Below are 13,165 nucleotides of genomic sequence, written 5' to 3' on the forward strand. Positions count from 1 at the left end.
TTCAAATTGAATTTTGTTCCCTTTATACTTTCATTTTATTTCTTGTGCAATTTTGAGCTTTTTTACTTCAAACGCTACACTGTCATTCACTCCTTTAACCTCCTCTCTACGATAACACATCCAGGCGTTCCTGTTTCATTTCATTAAATAAGTTTTTCAAAGTCAATTGTTCCTCAACCTCGTAGTCAGCAGAATTTTCCATTACATATAACGGGTACGCTTTAGTTAGCAATGCCTTTCAAATCTTAATCTGCACGAATCACTCGTGCATATAACGCCCACTGGCGGTTATCACATTTAAATCAAGGGAATATATTTTTCTTCTTATTCGTTACACTCGAACGTAGAAAATTATATTTTCCGTCTTTGTATATGCGCCTTCAATAACGAAAGGATCTTAAAAAAATGAGTGGTTGACTTCACATTAATTTAATGGGAACTAAGCAGATGAGGAACAACATTGATGTTTATTTGACGTCGTCTGCAAAAATGAGTCCGGTTTAAGTATTTACGTTAACGACATAAAAACATATTTACCAAGAGTAAGAATTTCAAAACTAACATATAATACTGAGAGGGAAGAAACTTCGCTACATTAAAACGTATTACATTCTTCCACATGACTCATTTTTTAAAATATTTAAAATTATCTTCCCTCTATAATCACTATATAACAGAAAGGAAATTTCCCGATCGGAAAAGAAGGAACAAAAGGATTCCCCTTCGGTCTTTCGTAACGCTACTTTCCATTTAACTTTTCGAGGCATTTGATGCTATTTTGTCACCGGATTATCTTAAGCCATGGTTGTGTTCTAGAAATAAGATATAAGTTCTGACGTTCGCATTTTTTATTTCCCCATTCTTCACATATAAAGATGTCTTCGATATTATCCACTATTTGAAAGCATTTATGTTCGATCGTAAAGCAAAACCAACCAGGCCAACGGAAACATATATTCAGTGTTTCCGGATCTAGACAATAAGCACTTGTGTATAACTACTTAATATATTACAGAATGAAAAATGTCAATAGTGTTAACAACAGCAGGAAATAAAAAAGGTTTTAGTTTCCTTAATAACTTCATGCGTTTTATATTTTATATCATCTAACCTTTAATCCACTTAGATATAGTTATAGTGAAATAAGTTGTATTACAGCTTAAAATTGGATTGCGCTACAGGGATTATATATATTGCTGCAACATAATTTGGTATGTATTTAGCTTACAATGAAGTATTCGACACTATATTTCTTTCATATCTTGGTATTTCAGAAAACACGATGTCCATTCCAACAGAAAAAATCATCATAAACATTTTAACACTAAATATAAATCGATTCATTATTTAAAGGTAATACAAATATCACGAAGATACACGGAGGATAATCATTGAAGCCAAAACATTTTGTTATGTGTTGAAAATGCTCCAACGCGTCTTCCGTTATAGTGCCAATGAATGGAATATGGATGTAAACAGTGAGTATGGTTTCTTATTTTTCATTTTTAGAGGTTTATACGAGTTAATTTGAAAAAATGGAGAATCTAGTTCCACATAAGAATGGCCATGAGTTGTTCTAAATGTAAAAGTTCTAGAACTTGCATAACTTGCTAGACGTTAGTGTTGACAACGTAAAAATCTGGATGTTCGTGAGAATTGTTCTCGTCCCTTAGGTTTAAGCATTTTCTTTACATGTGTGTGGCTTTATTATTGACAAAAGGTTGCCGCGTTAAAAAATTTAGAACTTAATTTGTTTTTCTTGCTGTACTATGCTTGATTTTCTGAACGTTGTGGTGCCAATGAATAGGTTGTGATACTCATGAATAGTAATTTAGTAGGAAACGAATTGTGAAAAACTGTAGCAATTTTATAGCATGAAAATTAACAATTAACTAAATTGATATCATTTTCGATCTTTTTATATTCAATACTTGCAATAATTAATTATTGTTTGAAATAGTCAATGCATAGTAGATTCATTAAAATCTGAAATGAATGAAACACCAATTAACGAGTTTGTTGATCAGTTCACAGTCAGCACTTTTGGCAAAGGGGTAAGGTCAAAAAAGTTCTTCAAAATTTTACTCGATCTATTGAAAATTCCTAGTGCCTATTTTTAGACCCATGCGAGGGTGGCAATATAATATGACTCAGTGAAATGCGTTATGTCAGGGAAAAGTACGAATTACCTAATGGCGTGTAAATGATAATTTAACAAGTACATGTCGCTTTAGGTAAAGCAAAATACATGTTCAAGTTTAAAAAAATACAACAAACATATGTATGCATACTCTAATTTGATTTCTTTATTTTTCCATAAGCAAATGCTTCTGCGACACGTTAATTGCCCCTGAATGTTCTGCCTTACAAAGCGCATGATCTATCAGGAAACATGCATTTGCAAACTTAGCTTACAGTATTTCTTTTATTTGAATAATTTGAATAATGATTTCCCATAAAATGTACAGAAGGAAATGATTTTTAGTAAAATCGATAAATATAATTCCTTGAAACGACCCAAAAATCTGTTGAAGACTTGTTTTGTTTTTATATACAAACCCAAAACACGATGGTAAAGGAAAATGTGAAATATTGTCATTTGGAAGAAATTGGAATATAAAGTACAAGGTCGGCTAATTGGCAAATCATTTTTCTGTTATTTGATCATGTTTCCGAAGCTTGATTTCAGATCTGTTTCTTGGTACGATGTTTTTATGTGTGTTCTTTTTTCATTTACACAGTATCCGAAAACATAACAACTTAAGATAGTTTAATCAAAAACCAAGAATCATAATTATGACAATAATCAGTAAAGCGTCATCAAAATTGTTTTAAGTAAAAGGTGTCCACATGCATTCGAATCACTAGATTATTATGTGTATCATAGGTTACAGTTCTTTAATACAATACCGGAAACTTTGTGTTTGGGCAACTAAAATATAATCATATATGTATCATCCTTATTTCTTCAATTAAAATCTATTGCAAATATAAAAATACTTGTTTTATTTATCAAACCAGTATTACGCGATATGATGCCTCCTTGGAGCTTCCTCTGTGTTAAATGGTAAATGTTAGTGTTTAAAATGAATACGATATTTATTTAGCGGGCTCTGATATTATAGCCTTTTTCCTTCATCCTCTCTGCTAGAGGGAGCATTTCTTAGTGCGCCGCGGGACGAGACAAAGATATCTTCAACCTTATTTACATACTATTTACATTGTAGGTCATACTATATTGACAATGATGAGTTGCTCATGGCGAATTAAATTCTTCTTAAGCAGGTGGAAGAGGATAAGAGCCCATGAGGACGAAAAACAATCCAACTGTGAATATATTGGCTTAGTTATGCCAGTGGGACATGCATATACTGAAACATGTATGAACCATTCGTTCTGTGCTCTACGTTGAATAGTAACATGCATTTGTACTGCCTCCTTTTTAAGTAATTCGGACATGTATTATATTGATCTAAACTAACTGCTAGATTTGGTCGCCCCTTGATCTGTTTATGCCCAAAACACTATCCCGTCAAAGATTAAATATGAAATAACGTTCTGCTAGAGCATTTCCTTGGGAAAATGTATACATACAGGTTAAGACGCGTGGCAGATTTTGAACGATAGCTGTTTGCAATTTAGAGTTACACCGCCAGGATAATGTCGTTTGACACACATTTGTGATAGGGTTTGTTTCGACCATTTATAATGCATATATTTTCACCCTGTGTCACCTGATTACAACCGGAATTGATTAATTCCACTTGTGTACTGGTTTTCAACATTTTTAAAACTTTTTAAACATCGACTTTAGCTGTCTTCCCGACTTACTCTAGTTTTTGACACGCATTGGTCAGACTTAATTAAAAATGATTTGCCATTAAGAGGTTTCGCTATCAGTACCGGAAGGGCAGCAAACTACTTGGTCACTCAAATGTGACATTGTATTGCTTCATCAAATTACATGGAATAGGTCGTTACAATATTCAATACTGTCTTGTTAAAATGCAGGTTAGATACGGACTATTACATCAGTTTCGTATATTTGTTAAATTAATCAGTTTAAAGTAGATAAAGATAACATTTCGGAATGTTATTGTTGGCTGAATTAATGTGATTCAGTCCCTTCGGATTTATCATCTTTATTGTTATCATTACTTCTATCATCAATTTGCATTGTTATATCAGGAAGTAAAATGTATTGTTTGCAATTACAGCCGGATGTTATTTATTTTTAAATATAGCAGTTATGTATCGTAAAGTTGTATTACGTTTCTTCCTCGGTTAAAAATTCAAATGGTTTATGACGCATTTTAACGAAATACTGAATACATTACAACGGTACCGTATAGCTGTTTAGCGATTAACTCTTAGCGTTGTCATTCTTGAATACATTCAAACATATATATCTACATTTTTCTTCATGCATATATATCATATAAAATATATATGTTCCTGGCACTTAATTCGATAATTTTGATGTTTTGAGAGTCAATTTAAATATTTAATGGATATTCAATATATACAGAACGTAAATGTTTTAGCCCCGCATCTAGTAAAGACACTTATTGTTTACCATTTATTTTGTATTAAGATGTTTTTGCAAGGGCTTAAATCAAATAAGCTGAATGATGACGTTTATAGTATGTTCTTTTATCAACCGATAGCTAAATAAACGCACGTTAGCACAAGTGTAATTTTACAGGTTTTTGTTATCTAAACAATAAACATTATGTTTGCATTGTGTCCTCCGTAAGTGCATGTGCTGATATCACTTATCAAGAGTGAACTAGTTAAATCATTTGTTGGATGAAAACCATATGTGAAGGTATGTTTTATCTTACTCAATGATTGTCAGCATTTATCTTATTGGCATTAAATGATTTATTTTCTGATTATTTCTGAATACAGCAGTTACATATTTTATACTGGTATGTATCACGTTTTATCTAAGTTAAAAGTGAAGTGGGTTTTAATACGTGTTTAAAGTCAGCGCATAGTGCTGACATCAAGACCTTCTACGTTTCACATGAACGGGACTACTTCTTATCTTTGCTGGAGTGATGGGTATCTTTTTCCTTTGGAACTAGTTAACAATAAAATGGGAACAAGAAAAGCTATTCATTCATTACTCTAAAAGGCGCGTGCATGCTGGTAAACAGAGTGTACATGTTCTCGGTGGGGTTTAACAACCGTAAACCAATGAGGTAAATGTACATTTTTTTACATCCACTCTTTCCATAAGAAGTAATGCTACGTATGCATTGAAAAAAGTTTAATATTTGATCGGAAAGTAAGCTTCATTACTGTGCAATATTGTTTGAAGCAAACTTGATTTTGTCATTTCGGCCTTACCAAATTAATAGTTCGTACCAAATTTTGACAAACAAAAATGAAACGAGCGATCGAAAGAATTCAATGTGTTTTTATTTAGCCCGAAGCAAACGAAGAGAGAACGTAATACTTTTCTAAAAATCAATAAAGAATTTTAAATATAATTGCCCTTTTACAATTTTGAATTTAATTTGACAACGGAAAATGTTTGAATACATAGCAACTCCATCATTTTTAATAAGCAAAATTATCGTTAAAAAATATCCTGCGTTAACAATAGGGTTTGAAACAGTTGATCTACCTGAATCCTTTTAACATCATTTAACACTGTATTAAGACATTTATTTTAATTGATTTAGATATTCAATAAATGACCTGTAAGCATTATCTACGCATCTAACAATTCAAGAGTCCATACAATACTTAATTGCTTGATTTAATTTCGATTCGAATATAACAGTTATTGCAATGGCATGTGCTTACCTAAATGAATATTAACTATAAAATGTTAAGAATACTATTAAGGTCAGAGAGTAAGTTTCAATGAGGCATACCTAATTTTTGGTCTGTTCAAACAAATGTTCCTTTGTGAACTTATTTGTTTTCTGCGTATGTGACCGCAATGGGTTTTTTGTCAGTATTTGGACTTCGAAATATCATTACGGACCGAACAATAAAACATTTTCTTGTTTAGTTAAGCTGTCTGCTATAGCTTTACCATCATAAAGTCAAGTTCTGGCAACGAGTATCATGACTTAATTAAAATGATATTTATTGTCAAATAATGTCATTGAGAACTTCAATTGTTCTTTAGTTGATAAAGGATTCACACCATTAACAAAATAATGGTTATCATATTATTCATATTTATAAACAAGAACTTCATAACCATTGACAAAATATGTGTGGCGTTAAACTTTGCTTAGTGATATTGTGAATAAAAACGCCATGACATGAAGTAATAATGTCAATGATAAAAAGTGGGCGAAGTGAACGAAGCGAATAAGCCCTTCTTAATCATTTAAACATAATTTCAAGTCATCTTATTGTATTAGAATAATTAAGTGGCTGACACATTGGCCATGCAAAATCTGACGAAGAGAATGTGAATCGGATAAGTGGCAGAAGGCGGTCCTTCGAAAACCCGCGAAAATTGAAAATCTTAATTATTAAACCTAGTTCTTAATCGTGATTCTTTTCTGCAATGTTTTTGGCTGAAAATGTAGGCTGTATACTTATCCCCGTGGGGTGCATCGTTAGTATGTGACGGGCTCTTTCATTTGGAACTCGTCGGCCATTTTCTATCAAAAACAAACTCGGATGTATGCCTATACATCAGTGTAAGTAGTTCTTAATATATGAACTATAATATTAATTAAGTGTAGTGTTTTAGCTTGTATTTGTATATCTCTGTGTAAATTGATGGCCAGTTAAGTGTATTTTGGCAAACATAAGAAAGTTTCCCAAGAGTTAATTCATAAACTTTAACTGAAAACTGAAACTGAAAAGCGATGTACTTGTAGTTTGGTTTTAGTGTACCGATTTCTGAAATTGCAAATCATCCATATACATCCGAGGTTATTTTTGATAAAAGGGTCGAGGAGTTTCGAATGAGGCCCTAAACGTTTGCAATTTGTTAACCAGCTAAAAGCGTATTCGTTGTGGTGCAACAGAGATACAAAATCAAAGCATTGAAGGTGCTGAGAGACTAGGGAAATGGTAAAGTAAGTGTCGAGGCTTGTTTTTGATGATGCAAATAATTGAAGTGGTGATGGCGAGATGAGGTTAACATCAATTGAAATTACATCAAAACGGTTCATTACTTATTTGTTAGAATTGTATTATATCATTACGAAAGATGTTGTAAAGACAACTGATCTGCGCATTTCGCAAACAATAAGTAACAGTAACAATTTGTCAAGCGATGATGTATTTGAATTTGAATTTTATTTTAAGTTTGGTGGGATTCATGTGGTAGACAACCCTAGTCAATTTCGAATTGGAATACTGCGCAAAAACTGAGAAAAATACATTTGCCGTAGGCGATGTGATACATCAGAAAATAAGATTCAATGTGTGGTACACAACGATGTCATATGTAGATAGGTTTTTGAGGTATATTCCGCTTCACGCAAAAACCAAGTGAATATGTGCACCCTGCTTCACCAAACTTGCAAAATGTGAAGGAATTTTCAGCACAAAAATAACTTAGACAGATGAGAATGTTAACAACATCAATTGAACTTCGAAAGATACTATAAGTTCATTAAATTAACCTCGTAATAACTTTCGACACCCAGTATACCATTCCTCCAGTCTTCCACCACACTCAGTGCTTTGATCTAAGGATAACAGTCAAACCCGTTTATGTCTTTATCTTTGTATCAACACTATTTTGAGTATTCCTCCATACATAAATAAAACCACAATTTGCTCAATCAGATAGTCTGTGTCAGTTTCCCTTTGTCAGTTTAACTCCAGGTTTTTCTTTTGAACAAGGACTTAATTGGCATTTTAAGCACCAAATGGTGATGTTCTACACATCTTTGCACTCATTTTAAGTTCTCGCAGTCAATTGTTTCACCGTGTGTGTACTCATATGAATACAGACGAATCGGTTTACAAAACAATGGAAAAAACATTTATTGTAAAATCCATAAAATGTCACTTTTTTATCGACCGTTCAAGATAAATGCATTTGATAATATTAATTCGCCAGAAAAAGCGAATACAGTCCATTTATTGCCCCAAAAGACAATTTTTACACAAAGCAGTTTGGTCCCAAGGTTATTAATGCATTGTCAGTATCATGGCGTGCAGATCTAACCAAATTGGTGATTAACCAAATCTACCCGCCGTTCAACTCAACACTGACTAAAACATAAAGCTGAAGCGCGCTAACGTTTAGATAGTTAAACAGGGGAGCAGGCTTCTTGATAAAAAATATAGCAATTGATTAGGAGCCGTACTTTATACACTGCTGTCAGCCTATACTTACAAAATAAAGTCCTTTACATCAGCAATTAAATAAATTCAAACTTTCAAACAACATAATGTTTGTGTATGCATGTATAAACATATCTATTCAGTATGATACAGAAGTTATGATACTACCATTGCGAAGTGACACAAATGTTTACATGTAGCTGGTGAAAAGATCTAGTCCTTTAATATTTCATCTTTGATCAATGGTCTTTGAAGATTGCAAAAAGCGAAAACACTGGCATTTTCTTGTCCATTTTTGTAACAAAATTTATGTTGAGTAGCAATTAGGCACTTTGATTGCTTTCTCAATATAAATCTGACCCAAAAAGCCTCTTGAGCTGACAATTGCCTTTAACCTTTTGTAATATACAGGTTGCAAGCCCGGCTGGTCAATAAATAAATATGTAACCAGCTATATTAGCTAAAGAAGTCCACACTAGAGTCCGGTTGTTTTACAGTTTATTGTAGAGAGTTCAATAATCACGGTAATCATGAGAATAATATCGCATTCTGAAAATAGATAAATACAATCATAAGAATGAGATAATACTTAATCTTATACAACATATATAAATACAAATATCCGGTATATTTTATACTTATATATCAACAGCATATATAAACGTGATTTATAACAGTTTATAACAATGAAACATGACCTAAATCCAGTGGCAACGATGAAAACAAAGTTCATAAAAACAAGTGTAAAAACAGTATAATGACATGCAAAGCATAGCCGACTCTACATACAATAGGCTATCTAACACAAACACAACGATGGCTTTCCATTTGTGGAATGAAAGCACATAAACGTTCTCAACCGTCTCTCTCCCGTGATGGGTTAGGACAAGTCCATGACTGAGGTTAGCTGTAATAAGGATCATTTTAAAAGTGTAAATGATGTAGAAAAAGTGAAGTAAATTGATTAGTTAATTATCAGTTAGATTAGAATGTGCCGCCATCTTGAATTTGAGAAACTCGTGCAGAAAATGAATTTGTTACAAACGCACAATTCACCGATACAAAGCACATATTAACTCATTGCAAATATAAAAAGAGAGATACATTATCAGAAATAATACGCACCAAAACATATGTCCAAATCCTGCACAAAAATTAAAGTACAACCTCCCTCATCAAACTCTGAATAAAAACTGCAATCATGTGACAGATCACATGATTGAAGATGGCGGGAAAAACTATAATCCTATGCCAACATGGATATGGTCACAAGACAGGTAATTTAAAATATAATGGTCAAGGTGAATAAACTAAAAGATCATGAAAAGGTTACACACAACCAATTCTTAATCCATACAAAGAATTGTACCCTGTTTCATATTCCCCCAACGTGAAAAATGACGTCCTCGACATTAATCAAACAACACAATCCAACAAACTATGTCTTGTCATGTGTCCGTAATGTCTGTAAGACGTGCCGACAAACAACAACTTCTACATGTTTATGTATTAACAATAATAAATATCTACTACTACTTACAATACACGCTACCAATAACTACTAATACAAGTACTTATATACTCATACTTGATCCAATTCATCCAATGGGTACTTAATACTGACTAATTAAATGTAAATATTTGCTCATTACCTCCCCCTATTATTGAATATTGTGTCCTCACAAAATCCTAAATGAAAAAAATGTAGGAAAGAAAATAAACCTTAAAAAAATCACTCCCCTCCAAAAAAAAAAATAAGAATATCACAATATTGTCTTGTATGTCTATAATGTCATTTATTAAAACATTTTAAAATCCATAAAATCAAACATCATTTTTTGAAAAATACTAATCACTAGTCTTCGTGCCATCTCACTATCCAATGTGTCTAGAACACCAGTATCCATAACTTGTTTCAATGCTTGGAACCTTGATTCCTTTGGTCTTTGGTACGATACTAGCCATCTGGTAGTCTTCAAAACGGTGAGTTGGCTTTCGTTCTCTACCAGAACGTCTTGGAGCTGGTTTTGGCGGTCCGTCCTTATTAGTTTCTTATCTATCAGGAGTTCCACCTTCACTCCTACCATCAACTCCTTCCGCATGGTCTTCTTCAACTGGGTTGTTATCTACATCTTGTATTGGTCTTTCTGCTTCCTGAGGTTCATCAACTGCTTCTTGATGTACTAATTGTTGGTCTTCAACCAACTGATATATCTCTGGACCTTGCACCTGTTCTTCCACAACTTCTATATTCAAAGGTACTTCTACCAAGTCCTCTAGCCTTCTCAAAGTCTCATCCCTTATCTCCATGTATTCTACTACTGTAGGTTCTACAATAATTTTACCATCATCTACTGATATATCAGGTTTATGGGCGTCCCCATATGTTGTAATGATTACAACTTTAACTGTATCATCATCTGACTCCTCCCCATCTTTACTAGTGACGTCACTTTCTAATTCCATTCTAACAGTTTCTTCCCCCTCGGATGCATCCTTGTTATCTTCATTAATTACATGTACTGTTTCTTCTAGTCTAGAATTGCCAGTAAACCCTACTTCATTATCCTGATATTTCAACAGGAATAAGTGATTCATGTGCAAGGTCTTTACTCTCTCCTTTCACCTTTTAGACAGTTATAGTATCCTTTACCTGTTCTACCACTGTATACGCCTTATCCTCAAATCTGTCTGAGATATGATGCTTTCCCTCATAAGCCAGTATTCTCACTAATACTTTATCTCCAATCTCCACTCTAGCCACTTTGGCTTTCATGTCGTAATATTTCTTCTGGCGTTGCTTTGCCTTATTAACATGATCTTCAACTATCTGTCTAGTCCTTGTCATTCTAATTTGCAAATCCTCAATGTATTCTCTGGTATTCTTGTTTACTGCATAATTGGTTGCTTTCTCAAAGACTGCATCTATAGGCAACTTTGGTTTATGAGTTCAAACATGAGTTCAAAATGCGCTATTTTTGTCGACTCATGTGGTGTACATTTGTAACAGTAAACAAGATGAATGATGTACCGCTTCCAATCAGGTTTTGAGAACTTTCCAATGTATCCAACATATCAAGTAGAGTTCTATTAAATCTCTCCGGTCCAGAGTTTCCTTGCGGATGATAAATATACGTATGATTTTTCTTCATATTTATAAGGTTGCATAGTTCTTTCACAATTTCACTTTCAATATTGGTTCCTTGATCAGAATAAAGCCTTAGTGGAATACATTAGTGAAGTATGAAATGATCGAAAAAAGTTTCAGCAGTTGTCTTTGCTTATTATTTTTTGTCGGCACAGCCAAAGCGAATTTGGTGAAATTATCAGTTATTACGAGAACATTTGAAATACCTCCCTTCGCTGGCTCAAGTGTCAAAAAATGAACGCATACTAATTCCAACTGGTAAGATGTGTGTACATTTACAAGAGGTACTATAGAATGTGTTGAGCTCTTCCTCCTTAAACACCTATCACACTTCCCGATCCAGTTCTCAACATCCGTAGACATACCAGGCCAGTAAAATCTATCCCTAACTAGTCTTATTGTTCTATCCCTTCCAGGATGTCCAGCACCACTATGCAATCCTTTCAAAACTTCTTCCCTTAAACACTCGGGCAGCACAAGCTGTTCAATATTGTCCTCGTGTTCATGAAGTATCCTAAATAAAATGCCTCTTTTCATTACAAAGGTTTTAAACTGTCTCCTCATTGTCCCATCTTTATGACTTATGTCCAGATTAGGTAGTGCCTGATCTATAGTTTCTATCCTCCATCTTTCAATTAATCTGTCTTGTCGCTGAGCTCTTCTTATTTCTCGCATCTCAATCTGTGCTAGTGGTTGTCCTGTCTTCAGTATCTTTAACAATGTTCAATGTTGCAGATGTTAAAGTTTCAATGAATGGTGGTGGTGTAATACAACTACAAATAGCTTTAACTGTACTGTTATCTATCTTCTCCTTTTCTTCTTCATCTAGAAAAACTCTAGCATGTGGGTATCGACTAAGTCCATCAGCATCAGCGTTCTTCAAACCACTTCGTATATGAGGTCAAAAGAATAGTTGCCCAATGCAGAAGCCCAACGCTGGAATGTGGCGTCTTGTTTCGCTGATGTTAAGAGGTAAGTTAAGTTAGGGTTGTTGTCTGTGAGTACAGAGAAATGACTGTCAATGAGATAATCCGAGAATATTTCGGTTACTGCCCATTTTAATGCATGATACTTAAGTTTAATTGCAGAATAGTTCTTCTCCGAATTACTATGTGACCTACTGGCATACGCTATGACATGTATCTTGTTTTCTTGTGTCTGGTATAACACCGCCCCAAGGCCCTTCATGCAAGCATCAGTGTGAAGTTCGAATGGAAGCTCGAAGTTGGGATATGCCAAAATAGGTGGCGAAATCAAATGATCTTTCCTCGACGACCTTCTGTTTTTACCTCTGTCCACTTCCACTCCTTTAGATTCTTCCTGGGACCTCTCTTTGATGTGGTCGGTGGTATCAAGTCAGACAAAGGTCTTGTTATTTTACTAAAATCCCGTATAAATCTCCTGTAATATCATGCGAATGCTAGAGAATTCCTTAGCTCTTCAGGTGTAGTAGTTGTAGGCCAGTTCTTGATGCGTTCTGTCTTCGAGGGATCAGTCTCTACTCCATCACTGCTGACAACATGTCCAAGAAATGGACTTATCTGACGAAAAACATACATTTCTCTGGTGCTAACTTCAACCCAAATGCTTTCAACCTATCAAAAATGTTGTCAATGTTCTCAAGATGTTCTTCAAATGTTTTACTGTAAATTACCAGATCATCCAAATATATAACACATATTTTCATGTTTAAACCTTGCAGACATTTTCCATGGCTCTTTCGTACGACGCAGGGGC

The 13,165-nt window shown here is 34.0% G+C and overlaps 1 protein-coding gene across 3 annotated transcripts in view; it reads left to right on the top strand.

The window, feature by feature from the left end:
- Nucleotides 1-1,087: 1,087 nt before the first annotated feature.
- The window catches only part of LOC128206237 (rho-associated protein kinase 2-like), a 40,932-nt gene continuing 28,854 nt past the window's right edge, over nucleotides 1,088-13,165 (top strand). For 2 of the 3 annotated variants that reach the window (XM_052908569.1, XM_052908571.1), the window contains exons 1-2: nucleotides 1,107-1,211; nucleotides 1,354-1,478. The gene's annotated coding sequence lies outside the window, so the exon portion shown is untranslated. Of the gene's footprint in view, nucleotides 1,212-1,353; nucleotides 1,479-13,165 lie in introns of all 3 variants that reach the window. The other variant, XM_052908570.1, reaches the window with a different exon arrangement.

This window comes from Mya arenaria, chromosome 10 (assembly GCF_026914265.1).
Source record: "Mya arenaria isolate MELC-2E11 chromosome 10, ASM2691426v1".
NCBI lineage: Eukaryota > Metazoa > Mollusca > Bivalvia > Myida > Myidae > Mya > Mya arenaria.